This window comes from Astyanax mexicanus, chromosome 15 (genome assembly GCF_023375975.1).
Source record: "Astyanax mexicanus isolate ESR-SI-001 chromosome 15, AstMex3_surface, whole genome shotgun sequence".
Taxonomy (NCBI): domain Eukaryota; kingdom Metazoa; phylum Chordata; class Actinopteri; order Characiformes; family Acestrorhamphidae; genus Astyanax; species Astyanax mexicanus.
This window is the reverse complement of record NC_064422.1, coordinates 1944425-1959079: the sequence shown is the minus strand read 5'-3', so window position 1 is coordinate 1959079 and position 14655 is coordinate 1944425. Positions and strand designations below refer to the sequence as shown.

The 14655-nt window shown below is 41.8% G+C and overlaps 1 pseudogene; it reads left to right on the top strand.

The window, feature by feature from the left end:
• Window positions 1-12204: 12204 nt before the first annotated feature.
• On the top strand, window positions 12205-14206 carry LOC111197369 (uncharacterized; annotated as a pseudogene).
• Window positions 14207-14655: the final 449 nt, after the last annotated feature.

Sequence of the window (14655 nt, the reverse complement as noted above, 5' to 3'; positions counted from 1 at the left end):
AGTACGGAATTACGTGTACACTATTTTACAACAGAAGTAAAAAGTCGCCGACCCGAATAAACAAAAAAAACGAGCGCAAACGCGATCAAATGGAGCCTCTCTGTGCTGCGTCATGATTTTGACATGCGTAGTGAAGGGGGAACAGGGGGAACTGAATTCACCGTAACACCGGCTCTCTTCCGGCAGTGTCGGCTGTTTGTCGGGCTCGGTGTCCCGCATCTGGCCCGACATCGGCTGAACGCCTCTGGCGGAGTGATGGCGCGAGTGCGGCGCACAGCATCCGGCCCTATATAGGCTAAACGTCGCTGACGGAGTGTCGGCACGAACGTAGCGCACGGCATCTGGCCCGATATAGACTAAACGGCGCTGGCGGAGTGTCGGCGCGAGCGCGGAGCACAGCATCCAGCCCAACATCAGCTGAACGCTGCTGCCGGAGTGTCGGCGCGAGCGCGGCGCACAGCATCCGGCCCGATATAGGCTGAACCCCGCTGGCGGAGTTTCGGCGCGAACGTTATTAGCATGCTTTTCCAAGGCAACTTAATTTTTTCACAGACTTTCCATTTCTATTTATTTATTTATTATTATTATTATTATTATTATTGTAGTATTTATTTGTATTTACTTACTTTATTATTTATTGTATTTATTTACTTATTTTACACACACAGTAATATAGTAATAATCATATTACATAATAAATGCATAGAAAAGTATCATTATTATTATTATTAATATTGTGAGAAAGCCTTAATGTTTTGGCCAATGTTTGACTGTCATTCTGCACCTCACCAGCTGGGGGCACTGTGAAGTTGTATTACTGGTTTATACTTGTTTAAGCACAATAGAGTGAATCAGCAATTAGAAACTGACCACCATATTTTCCAGGGAGTTTAGACTTGCTGCATTTGAGTTGGTGTGCGTAACTTGTCTACAAGTAAGTAGTTAATGACTCCTAAATTTATCTGTGTGTAGAATTTATTGTTAAATGCAATTCTTCTTAGAGCGCCCAGATAATGTTTCTAATGTGTGGTTAGGTTACTTAACTCTGCAACACATGTATGTAAGTTATGTTCAATGTAATTCAGCTGTTAGTCAATTGTCCTAGCCTCGTGTATATTTTTTGTTTTGTTATAGACCACACACGCAAATTGATCAACTGTCAACAGCAACTGTCTCTTTGCACAACACATGTGAATTGGCACTCTCTCTCTCCGCGCTTCTCTAACCGGAATCGCACTGCTCCATAACTTCATATACTCAACCAGTATAACCCAGAGCCTCTAACAGGGCTTGTATATGGTCCTTCGAGCCGGATTGAGTACTTAGTAAGATATGGAGCCCCATACTGGAAGTAAAGATCATTCCTTGGATCCTCCCAAGAGAGAGAGGCGTCTCCCAGGTCACTTGGATGACTACGAAGTGCAACTACCTCCCACACTACTCCCATCAAGTGGAAATGGCAGCAGCAGTATCTTCTCCAAGAAGATCAAGCCACCGCTCCAAGTCCGGATCATCATGTTCTACAAACAGTAAAGTATCTGGATCCCGACACAGTACAACCAGTAGAAGTGCAAGGCAAGGTCTTTCCGATATACAAGTAGCCATGCTAGACGAGAGGTTAAAAGTTCTGGAGCTGATTTGTAATGTCAGAAGCTAGATGCTCAAGCCAAAGAGGCTCAGCGTCTCCAAGAGGAGGCTTCTAAAGCTGGAGAAGCCTTAGTCAAGCAACTCAGTGTACAACGTCGTCTCTCAAAGGTTCAGAATGAACTATTGGCTGTTAAGATGGTTACCATCTTTCTGAAACAAGACGATTGAAGAGCGATTCAGGGTCAAGTGCAGGCAGTGATGTAGCTTTACCATTTGTAGATACCCTACCACAACAACCTGTTGCTGATTGTCACCGCAAATCACCATGTGCTGTCAATCCTGATTCTATCAAGCCAGAGTTGCCATGGACAGCAGCCGTACCATCTACTTCAGATTTACTTCAGCCAGTGACACAGTTGGGACCACCCGTGGTAGCAACACAGTCTACATTGCCATTCAGCTCCCCTAGCACAATCAAATCCTCACCAGGCAGCCTCTGCCTATAATTCAGCACCAACTATTGGTCTTGTCAATGTAGCAGAAGGCCCTCCTCACATGTACAGTCCCCTTTGGCACCCTCTACAGGCTCAGCAGGCTCACAGCCCCAGTCAAGACCAGCACTTGACACTGGCCAACATGTGTCATTTCCAAACCTTCAGCCAAATGCATCGCTAATCCAGCCTCACCTTCCTCAGACCCATCCAGCCAGCATGGAAATGCTAGTCTCCTCTGTGTATGGTATACCTAAACCTGTAATACCTCGCTTTGAAAGTGGACGTGAGAGCGACTTTGCCTTGCTAAAGATGGCCTTGGATAATTTGATGAGTGACCATGAGCACTTAAATGAACAGTATAAATACCAAGTTCTACTAGGTCAGCTGAAGTTACCAAGTGCACTCCAACTAGCGAAGGCATTCATGCATGACCCAAGACCTTACACAGCTGCCTTACAAGCACTCCAAGATAAGTATGGGCAGCCACGTCAACTGGTCCAGTGCGAGTTAGGTGCGATATTAAATGCCCCAGCTGTTAAGTTTGGAGATGCAGAGGCCTTTGATGCATTTGCCCTTTCAGTATACTCACTGGTAGGCATGCTTAGAACCCTTGAAGGCCAGAGTGGCTACGAACTTCGATGTGGCTCCCATGTTGATCGCCTCCTGAGCAAGATGCAACCATCATACCGTGACAGTTTTGTGGAGTACTGCTTTAACAGAGGTATTCTGCAGACTGGTACAGATCGAACATATTCTCTACTTGACCTGTCAACTTGGTTACAGATGAAATCTCAAGCCAAACGCATTTCAAGCAGAGCTGCAATGCTTTATCAGTGTGACACAGCAAAACCAACTAAGGAGCAGTTCTCATCTTCTCATCCTAAAGAAAGGTCTGCTTCAATCCTGTACACAGCTGATGCCCTCTTCCCCAGGGCCAGACAGACCTAAACCAACTTCCAAATTCAAACCATATTGACCATATTGTGACAGTAAGGATAATTTCCTTAATTCATGCCCTCAGTTTAAGGTGCTACCCACAGGACAGATACTCCGTTGGATAGCTGAAGGGAACCATTGCTGGAAATGTGGAAGAACACATGCACCAGACAGTTGTACACTAAAACGACCTTGCAAGACTTGCAATGAACTCCATCTTACCATTCTCCACGAAGCAGCGCAGCAAAGCCAGAGGAGAGTGCTTATGGTGAATTGTCCTGTTTCGAAGGTGTATTAGGATCAGCCTAACTGCTCCCAGAAGGTGATGCTGAAAGTGGTCAAGGTACTGCTTCATAATGGTAATCGGAGTATGGAGACATTTGCAGTTCTGGATGATGGCTCAGAACGAAGCATTATTCTTCCTCAAGCTGTGGAGCAACTAAAGCTCACCACTGAGCCCGAAACTCTCACTCTCTGCACTATCCGCCAAGATGTAGTTCAGCTACATGGAGCATCTGTAGAAATTTCAGCTCAACCATGCATTCACCGCTGTAGACCTTGCACTTTCAGAGCACTCTTACCCAATAGCAGCTCTGCAGCGCAAGTATGAGCATATCCGGACCTTACCACTGTCCCAAATTGATCATGCACAACCGCTGCTGCTTATTGGGTCTGACATGCCTCACTTGCTTACACCAATCCAACCAGCATGTGTTGGACCTCCTTGTGGACCAGTTGCTATATGCACAAGATTGGGGTGGTCCTACCGGTTTCCATCAAACCACACCCACTGAACATCAGTGTTTACATATTGCCACAGCCTCATCAGCATCTGAGCTCCTTAACAATGTGGAGCGCCTCTGGCAAATTGACACACTGCCCACACTGACTCGCTCAAAGCAGGACCACTTTTCTCTGTCTCTTCTCCAGACACAGACTGAGAGAATAGAGGTGGATGGTGTCCAGCGGTATGCAACTCCTGTACTCAGGCGGCCTAATGCTTTAACCCTCAAAGCTCCAAAGGAAGCAGTACTTGCCAGCCTTCGCAACACTGAGCGGAGACTCACCAAAGACCCCAAGCATGCAGAAGCTTACTGCCGTGAGATGCAGAAACTGCAACAGGCTGAATATGTGACAGAAATAACGCCTAAGGAAGCTGAACAGTCTACTGAGTACTGGTACATCCCCCACCATATGGTGTGCCATAATGATAAGGACAGGATTGTTTTTAATTGTTCCTTCCAATACCAAGGAGAGTCACTAAATGACCAACTGCTTCCTGGCCCTACACTTGGATCTTCATTACTTGGGGTCCTTCTCCGATTCCGTGAGCACTCAGTGGCTGTGAGTGGAGATGTCAGAGGCATGTTCCACCAAGTCAGTCTCCTGCCATCTGATAAGCCCCTCCTCAGATTTATCTGGAGGAATATGGAGAGAACTGAACAACCAAGGATCTATGAGTGGCAAGTTTTACCATTTGGCACAACATGCAGTCCTTTTTGTGCCATATATGCAATGCAGAGGCTTGTCCAAGACCATACATCCGTGGATTCAGACTTGATGAAATCAGTGGAACAGTCCTTCTAGGTGGACAATTGTCTCCAAAGTCTTCAGTCAGTAGACCATGCGAAAGCTCTTGTGGATGGTCTACATCAATTGTTGCTTGAGAGAGGCTTTGAACTCCGCCAGTGGGTGAGCAATAGACCCAAAGTAACAGAGCACCTTCCGTCGGAAGCTAGATCACAGAGCAGTGAGCTTTGGCTGTCCATCACAGATCAGGCTCTCCCAGAAGGAGCTCTTGGATTACAGTGGAACTGTTTGCACGACACACTTGGATATAAGATTCATCTTCTGGAACAACATGAACCAACTTAGAGACACATATATAAAGTCCTTGCATCCCAGTATGACCCACTTGGGTACCTAATACCATTCACCACAAGAGCCAAGATACTGATCCAGGATATGTGGAAGGAGGACATAAGGTGGGATGATCTCATTCAACCTCAAAGTTTGTTGGCTAGGTGGAATGCTTGGAAACAAGAACTCCCAGACCTGAAAGAGCTGACAAGAGCTACTGGAGGAGTTGGCACACCCACAACGCTGGATTCTTGGACCAGAATTCCTGTACCAGCCAGAAACCTTTTGGCCTACTATGCCAGTTGCAGAACTTGAACCAGATTCTGAACTCTGCTGACATCTGACAAGTTCCTCCTCTGATCTTCCTGATTTCAACCAGTTTGATACCTGGAAAGGACTGGTCATTACGAGAGGAGGTTAAGGCCTGTGCCTCAAATCGACCATTGCCTTCCAACAGCTGCTTGGCTTCTTTATCCCCCGAGTATGACAACAACACCGGACTGATTAGGGTTGGAGGAAGATTACGCCGAGCAGAGGGATTGGAGTTAGACACCATCCATCCTGTTGTTTTAGCCCCTAAACACCCAGTGACCAAGCTTCTAATTAAAGAATTTGATGCTGTGCTCCTCCATCCTGGTCCAGAAAGAGTCCTGGCAGAGCTCAGGAGACATTATTGGGTTCTAAGAGGTCGTGAGGCCATCAAGAAGCTTCAACATATCTGTATTGATTGCCAAAAATGGCGTGCTCAGCCGCAGATCCCCAAGAGGGCAGACCTTCCACCTGCTCGCCTTCACCTGTATAAGCCACCTTTTTATTCAACCGGAATGGATTGCTTTGGTCCTTTCTTTGTAAAGATAGGACGTCGTACAGAAAAGAGATGGGGAATTGTGTACAAATGTATGACAACTCGCTGCCTTCATTTGGATCTTCTAGAAAATCTGGACACTGCCTTTAACCCTCTCATGCATGAATTATAATAAACTCAGTCAGGATTTTTTTTCTAAGTGTTTTTATACATCCTTAGGGATGTAAAACAAGGTTTGAAAAAAATATATATTCTATCTTTATTCGATAAAGAAATATTTATCTGTCCACTCAAGTGTACTTCATGCTTTTTTTGTTGTAAAAAAAACACAAATGTAATTCAGTTATACAGTTGTAATATGGTATTCTGTTGGAATAGTGGAACTGAGGAGGATATTGTGACACAAGAAAATGTCTCTGAACCGTAGAACCTTATAGAATCTTGATTGTGACTGGTATTATCATACTGTATTCTTGTCAAGTCTCTGAACTGTTAAGTGAGCATATTCTCTTATAGTATTTTATAGCATGTATCATATTTCCTGTCAAATCATGCTTGTTGCTAATTTCTGAGACTATTTTCTATGATGGTTGCCAAAGCATACAGGGCACAAAGCTACAAGACACTGCATGCAGATGTACTTGGTTCTTCGTGTGCTGGCATTTTATACTTTCTTGAGCTGGGGCCAGTGGTTTCCAGGGGCATACTGGATATTGGGGTGCCCTTAGTTTCAACAGCCTCATCTCCTTCATCTCCGTTCCTCAGCCTCAACTCCCTCAGTAACATTTCCAGACTCACCTTCACTATCACTGCTTGACCCTACTTCTCTGCTTGCAACTGTCTGTACTGGCAGACATTCCTCAATTAAAGAAGTTGATTTACAGCCAAAACATTAAACAATATGAATTATTTTAAAAACAACACTGGAAGTAATTGACATTGCATTAAAGTTGAAAAATAGCTAATGATGCATGATGTACAATTAAGTGGACAGATGATTAATCTACAATTCCCTCAAATATAAAATCAAAATTTCAAAAATCTTTACATAATATGTCACCTTAGATGTTACTTGATGTAATTATATATTTTTTTACCTGCAGTGATATAATTTTATAAAAGGTAGAAACAAAAATAGCCAAGGTGTTTGGTGGTTTTCCCTGTCTGCCGGCCATCTTGATTTCATTGACTTCTTTTTCCCATTACAATGACCAACCAATGGGATTTTTTTGTGCCCAAAATTGCAAGCATATTTAAAGAAAAAACAATTTTAAACAGCTGTACACTGTAGTGTGCATGAAAGGGTTAAGACGCTTTGTGAGTCGCAGAGGGAAACCTTTTGAACTCCTCTCTGATAATGGCACCAACTTTGTGGGTGGTGACAGAGAGCTTAAAGAGGCCTACATGAGAATGGCAGATCAGTTAAAGGCACAGTTAGCTGAACAGAAGATAGCCTTAAGGTTTAATCCACCAAGTGCCCCCCACTTTGGTGGCACTTGGGAAAGAGAGGTGAAGTCAGTTAAAACTGCTTTAAAGGTCATCCTCAAATACCAAACAGTGTCAGAGAGTGTTCTCCGTACTGTCCTTATTGAGTTTGAAAGCATCATGAATGCCAAGCCTTTGGGATACATTTCTTCAGATGTGGCTGATCCTGATCCCATCACACCAAATCTTCTCCTCATGGGTCATCATGATTCATCGCTCCCACAAGTGATCTATGACTCCAGTGAGCTCCTGGGCCGTCGAAGATGGAGACATAGTCAAATACTTGCCGATCACTTTTGGTCCAGATTTATGCGGCAGTATTTACCAAGCTTTCAAGAAAGGCAAAAATGGAGGAAGGACAGTGAAGACCTTCAAGCAGGCCAAGTAGCTCAACTGTCTCTTTGCACAATAAATTGTGAACTGGCACTCTCTCTCTCCGCGCTTCTCTAACCGGAATCGCACTGCTCCATAACTTCATATACTCAACCAGTATAACCCAGAGCCTCTAACAGGGCTTGTATAATTATTATTATTATGCTGCTAATACCACTAATAATAATAATAATAATAAAATAATAATAATAAACATATTATATCAATGTTTAGGATGTGTGTGTGTTTATAACAACGCATGTGTCCAAATAATGTGTAATTTAATATCTTTATTATATTTTTATAACTTTTGAGCTGGCATTTGGATGTGAAACCTCAGGTGGCTATTTGTTGACGTCACTAGTAACAAAGCAGAGCCCACTATATATATACTTGAGGCAGAGGCTACTTCGGAACACAGCTTGTGGACATCGTCCCGAATTCTTGGTAAGGTTTGTAAGGTTTAAGCAAATGTGTTTTAAAGCTCTGAAGCATAGATAACTTGCATAAACTTTCAATATTACTGAAACTGTAGTTTTTTATTAAAAAAACTATTGAAAACTACCTTAGCTAGTTAAATTTGTTAAGCCCACGCTGCAGCTTCTGAAAACTTCTATTTTGTGAGTTTTTGGCACAGTTTGTATGCTTTACCGCTCTCAAGCAGACCTATCCTGCATAAACATTAGAACTTATTGTGTTTTTGTGATATAAAGGGTGTTTTTGTAGTGTTTTTATGCTTTAGAAATTAGCCTCTTCAGACAACTGCTGAAAACTCACTAGCTTAGTTAGTTAATTAGCTAAGTTAACTTAGCTAAGTTAGCTTAGCTAAGTCAGTTTAGCTAAGTCCAGATGCGTGCAGCTTCTGGAAACCTCTATTTTTAGTACACACTGCTATGTTTTATTGCAAAATCCTGCATACATATGAAACATGTCTCAAAATTAAATTAATAATGTGAAGTATTATTTTTGAGAATGGTATTTTTTAATAAAGTTACTTCTGGGTAACTATGCTGAACCTAGCCAGAAAACAGCTTAACCTTGTGCATATATATATAAATATATATATATATATATACATACATGTATGTATGTAATTTAACTGCAACATCTTTCAGGTATAAAAGCAAAAATTATGCATGTACAGCCATGGACAAAAATATATTATTTTTCCTAGAAAATGATTGCAATTACATGCGTTGTTTTTGTTATTTTGTTTGTGTGTTGAAACAACACAATAGGTCAAACATCTAAAATGAATATGTAATGCATGTATTTATATAAACAATTCAAGGTTTATATTAATAATTAAATTTGATATTGGTTAATTTAGAGATGTTTGTTACTTTACAGATTTTAATTGCACAAACTTTTTTTATTTGTTTATTATTCATGTTTTTTCAGTGTTTCTCTGAAACTTTTTCAGAGAATTAAAGACGGAAATTTACATTGAATGCTCAACCAGCCGTTAAATATGGTATTAGGTATATTTTATTAACAGTAAACAAGGATCAATGGGTGTTGGGTGTGATTTATAATTACTAATCATTAATAAGAAGCAATGGGTGTTGGATGTATTTCATTATTAGTAATCATTAATAAGGAGCAATGAGTTTTGTATGTGATGTATTATTACTAATTATTAATAAGGAGTGTTGGGTGTCTTTCATTAATAGAAAACAATAAGGATCAATAGGTGTTGGGTGTGATTATTAGTAATAATTAATAAGTAGCATTGGGTTTAATTTATTATTAATAATCAATATTTAGGAGCAATTGGTAACAGGTCTCATAATTAATCACGCTGCCGCAATCGGCACTATTGACTCGGGCCTGATCCGGGCAGTCATTCAAAACGGACTTGAGCCGAGCCGGTGAGCGGGAATCGGACCCATTACTGAAGACGTTTTGCCGGTCGGTTGGAATCGGGCCAGCGCAACCCCAGCATCATTCAAACACACGGCCCATAATCGGACCGACGCTGGACGAGTAGGCACGGAATCACCTGCCGGAATCGGCCCTGTTCACTCGCTTTTCTCATCCTAAAACGTAAAAAAGCAGCATTTACTACATTCAACGAACAAATGAACATAAACACTTAAGAAATGTTGAAAACAAGATGGTAGTGCATTGTACACAGAAAAATCATGTGTTAGGATTTAACAACTCATTTCTGATCGAAAGAGAAGTTTTCAGTTCAAAACAACACTTACAGTAGTTTATCTCTTTAAGGTGTGCGAGAGTAGCTCAAAACTATGCGGAAAACGCTTTTCTCATCTTAAAACGTCAAAAAGCAGCCCTTTTCCACATTCAACGAACCAAATGGACCCCAACACTTAAGAATTGTTGAAAACAAGATGTTAGTGCGATTTTTACAGAAATATCATGTGTTAGGTTTTAACAACTCATTTTTGATCAAAAGAGAAGTATTCCATTCAAAACAACACTTGCAGTAGTTTATCTCTCTAAGGAGTGCGAGAGGAGCTCAAAACTATGCTGAAAACGCTTTTCTCATCCTAAAACGTCAAACAGCAGCATTTACCACATTCAACGAACAAATGAACATAAACACTTCAGAACTGTTAAGAACAAGATGTTAGTGCGATTTACACAGAAATATCATAAGTTACGTCCTATAAAGTAATTTCTTACGGAAAGAGTAGTTTTCCATTTAAAACAGAGCTTAAAGCAGATAATGTATCTAAGTAGCTCGAGAGGAGCTCAAAACTATGCGGAAAACGCTTTTCTCATCCTAAAACGTCCAAAGGCAGCATTTACTACATTCAACAAACAAATAAACACACAACGAACGAACAAATGAACATAAACACTTAAGAAATGTTGAAAACAAGATGGTAGTGCATTGTACACAGAAAAATCATGTGTTAGGTCCAAAAAACTCATTTCTGATTGAAAGAGATGTATTCGTTTTAAAATAAGACTTAGAGGAGCTCAAAAGTATGCACAAGACGCTTTGTCCTAAAACGTCTGAAAACGTCTTTACCTAATTCAAAACACAAATGAACCCCAACGCCTCAGAAATGTCGAAAAGGAAATGTATTAGTGCAGTTTACACATATATCTTAAGTTAGAGAGTTCAATCCCGGCAGTGTGGAAAAAAATGCCTGGATAATCCATTTTTTTAATCCATAAACAAAATAATGAGTTCCTTTATTTTGAGGAACTCCACACCCAAACTAGCTCTAAAATTTAAGGAGAAGAGTAGTCTGGCTCTCCCAGATTTTCAGCTATATTACGCTCAGGCAAAGGGAATGAATATAAGCTGAATACAAAATTGCATATCTGTTTACTGGACAAGAACATTTATCAATAATAATAACATTAATAATATAAATAACTTCGTGACGTGATATAAAGAAGTTCCTTGGCCTGTCTGCCAAAATTTCTATTTTAGCACCCTTGTCTGCCAATCCAGATCTTCCAACCTTAATTGGAAAGTCCCTAATCTCAAAGTAGAACCTGCTTTGTAAAGACTCCCTTAAATCCTTTACAGACCTGAAATAGAGATTGATATTCCTTGGTCAACTATGTAGGGAGCTGTCAAATATAGAAGATTTTTTTAAAAATTCTACACAACTGAAAGGGACAATATATTTGATATATAACAACATAATAGACATTAATACTTCTTCCCTATCATGACTTAAACATGTGCGGCAAGAAGATCTGGAGTGTGTCGAACAGTGGGTATCAAAATGTTTTGATACCACTATCATACAATAAAATAATTAAACTCCAAATTTATGTGCAGGATGTATCTTACGCCAGTCCGCTTGAGCAGGATGTACTTAAACATATCCCCCAGATGTCAGTCCTTGTAAAACTTGTACTGGATCGGTCATTCATGTTTTCTGGAACTGCCAAAGATTAAAATACTTTTGGAAATTAGTACACAATGTAATTGTTAAGGTTTTGGACAGTTCAGTTGACTTTGCACATGTAGGACTCTGTATCTGCCTAGAGGATGCCAAAAGTATAATATATAGCAAAGAAATGTATCCTGCTGAATAGGAACCAAGAAAGATCTCAAACATTTAACTTCAACATAATTCTTTATGAATTTTTACGATTGGAAAAAAACAAAAATGGATTTTTTGCACAGCATGGGAACCATTTACAGACCTCTAATATGTCTTACTTGTTACCTGAAAATTTTGCTTTGACTATGTGACAGAACAGGATGAGCATTGTTTCCTCATCGGCTGCTTGACTTTCTTTCTTTCTTTCTTTCGTTTTGTTTTAGATACATTTGACATTCACAACAGAACACTGGTTGTAGCTGCAGTACACACTTGAGTTCAAATGCTGGTGGGGTCAGAGTCTGAGTTTGTTTGTGGGATTTGGAAGACAACACAGGACAGGGTTTTAGTTGCAGTACACACTACAGAACTCCGCCAAAGACGGTCCCAAGCCCGGCTGCAAAAGGAGGAAGGTTTGGAGTGGGGCTAGCTACCCCACCCTCTAAAAAAACTGCTAGCTATAGAAACGGCAAACAGCACATCAACAGACATCGCAGACCTGGGAAAAGATGGTCCTCCAGTTGGAAGGTGCACGACGTTGTGGCGGTGAAAGCCAGAGTGATCTAGAAGCCTTCAGACCACCACCATGGAATGTCCGGACCATGTACGACCGCACAAGTGGCCGCAGAGATCAGCGAGTCAAGATGGACTGGTTCAGGGCTGAAGCGACTTACAACCGGCAAGTTACTGCTGTGTTCGGGGTACAAGCAAGAAGATGCTGCACACACCCATGGAGTAGCCCTGATGCTTTCCAAGTGAGCACAAAGAGCGCTCATCGGTTGGGAGGTGCACGGACCACGAATCGTGACAACCTCTCTCTATGATGAAGATGAAGAGAATCAACATGGACCTAATACAGTGCTACGCCCCAACGAATGAGGGCGAAGAGGACGAGAAGGATAACTTTCACAACAAACTGTCAACCATCAGTCAAGACAGGCCAAAGAGGAACATCAAGGACTTTACAGGTGTCACCAGACCTGTCTATGGAAAACCAGATCAACCACGTGTGCATCAGGAAGAAGTTTCGCTGCTCTCTTCATCATCATCTCCTGATCATCCTGTTGAAACTGAAGCTGAAGAAGAATTGGACAGGGCGCCCAACAGACAACAAAAAGAAAGAAGAATTCAAGGTCACCCTGTCCAACAAGCTTCAGGTCCTAGAAGAGCTGCTGGAGGAGGAGACAATAAAACAGAAGTGGCAGAAACTGAAAGAAGCAGTGACCTTGACATGCCAAGAAGTACTTGTGGGTATCATATACCCACAAGGAATAGATCTCAGCAGAGCACTACAGAAGATACAAGAAAGAAGAGTAAAGAAAGCAATTGTGAACAACAGCAGGACAAGAGCAACAAAATCAAAAGCACACAAAGAATATATACAAAGACAAATAGAATTGTCAAACAAAGTATCAGAGCAGACAGGCGGAGGTACACTGAGTCACTGGCAACAGAAGCAGCCCACCAGAAAAGCATCCATCATCAAGAAAATATCAGGAAAGCTTGCCAAGCCAGAGAGGCAGTAAAGTAAGAGGAGTGGTAGCAGATAAAGAAGGGCAGAAGAAGAGGTGGATCTAGCACTTTCAGGAGTTACTCAAAACGCCAGCTCCTACAAACCCAAGAGAGATATTGCCAACTGCAAGTGACCTGCCAGTCAAATGCTGCACACCGACAAAGCAAGAGATCCGGAGCGTCATCAAGCAGTTGAAGAAAGGCAAGTCTGCAGGACCTGACAGCATCCCAGCAGAAGTGCTAAAGGCTACCTAATAAGGCTACCTAATCAAACTCCCCAAGAAAGGCGACCTCAGTTCCTGCTCCAACTACTTAGGGATAATGCAGTTGTCCATCGCAATGAAGGTGTTGATCTCCATGACCAAAAAGCAGGCAACACTGCGCATAATACTGGAGCAGTCCCTGGAATGAAACTCGCCCCTCTGCATCAACTTCATAGACTACAAGAAGGCGTTTGACAGCGATGACAGGCAGATCACCTGGAAACCACTGAGACACTGGAGTTTCTGTTGGCCATAGACTGGATCATAGGAGCTAGGACCAAGGACCTAAAGCAAAACGGCATACAGTGGACAACTGGAAGCAGTTGGACGACCTCGACTTTGCAGACAATCTGGCTCTTCCCACACTCAACAACAGAAAAAAAGGAAAAGACCAACATCATAGTGGACAACCCGGCTGGACTAGACCTCAACATCAGAGAAGAGCAAGGTGTTCAAGACCAACGCATCCAACGAGACACCCATCACAGTGCAAGGCGAGACGCTGGAGGGGGTGGAGAGTTTCATCTATCATCCCGGACAACCACAGAGGAACTGATGCAGATGTCAGAGCCCACATTGGTAAAGCAAGAGCAGCCTTCTATCAGCTGAAGAACATCCGGGAATTTAGTAAGATCCGCATCACAACCAAGATCAGGCTCTTCAACACCATCGTGAAGCCCGTACTACTGTGCAGAGCAGAGACCTGTAGAATCACCAACATTAAGAAAATCCAGATCTTCATCAACACCTGCCTCAGGAAGATACTTTAGATCAGTTGGCCCAACAAGATCAGAGGAACTGTGGCAAAGAACAAAGCAGCAGCCTATTGATCAAGACATCCTACAGATATGCTGATGATGGATAGGCCATACCCTTCGCAAACCTGCATCCAACATCACAGATTTTGAGTTTCTTTGTGGGGTTTGGAAAACACTACAGGACAGTGTTTTACACAACTAAACATGGATTTTAGCTGCAATTATAATAATAATACACTGGTGAATAACTGGACGCATGTGACCTTGTGGTTTAGTGGTTGAGTTATTGACACTAAACAAAATGGTTTACAAAAAGTTTAATTCCTGCTGGGGTCAGATACTGAGATATCTGACCCCTTCTGGGGTCAGATACTGTGATTTAGAAAACACAACAGCAAAATGTTTTACACACCTCTACGCAATAGAACAGGGGTTTTAGCTGCAGAGCACACTGCAGGACAATGTTTTAAAAACCCATACAGAACAAAACAGGAGTTTTTCTACATTACTCACTACAGGTTCAGGTATTTAGCTGCTGTACACACT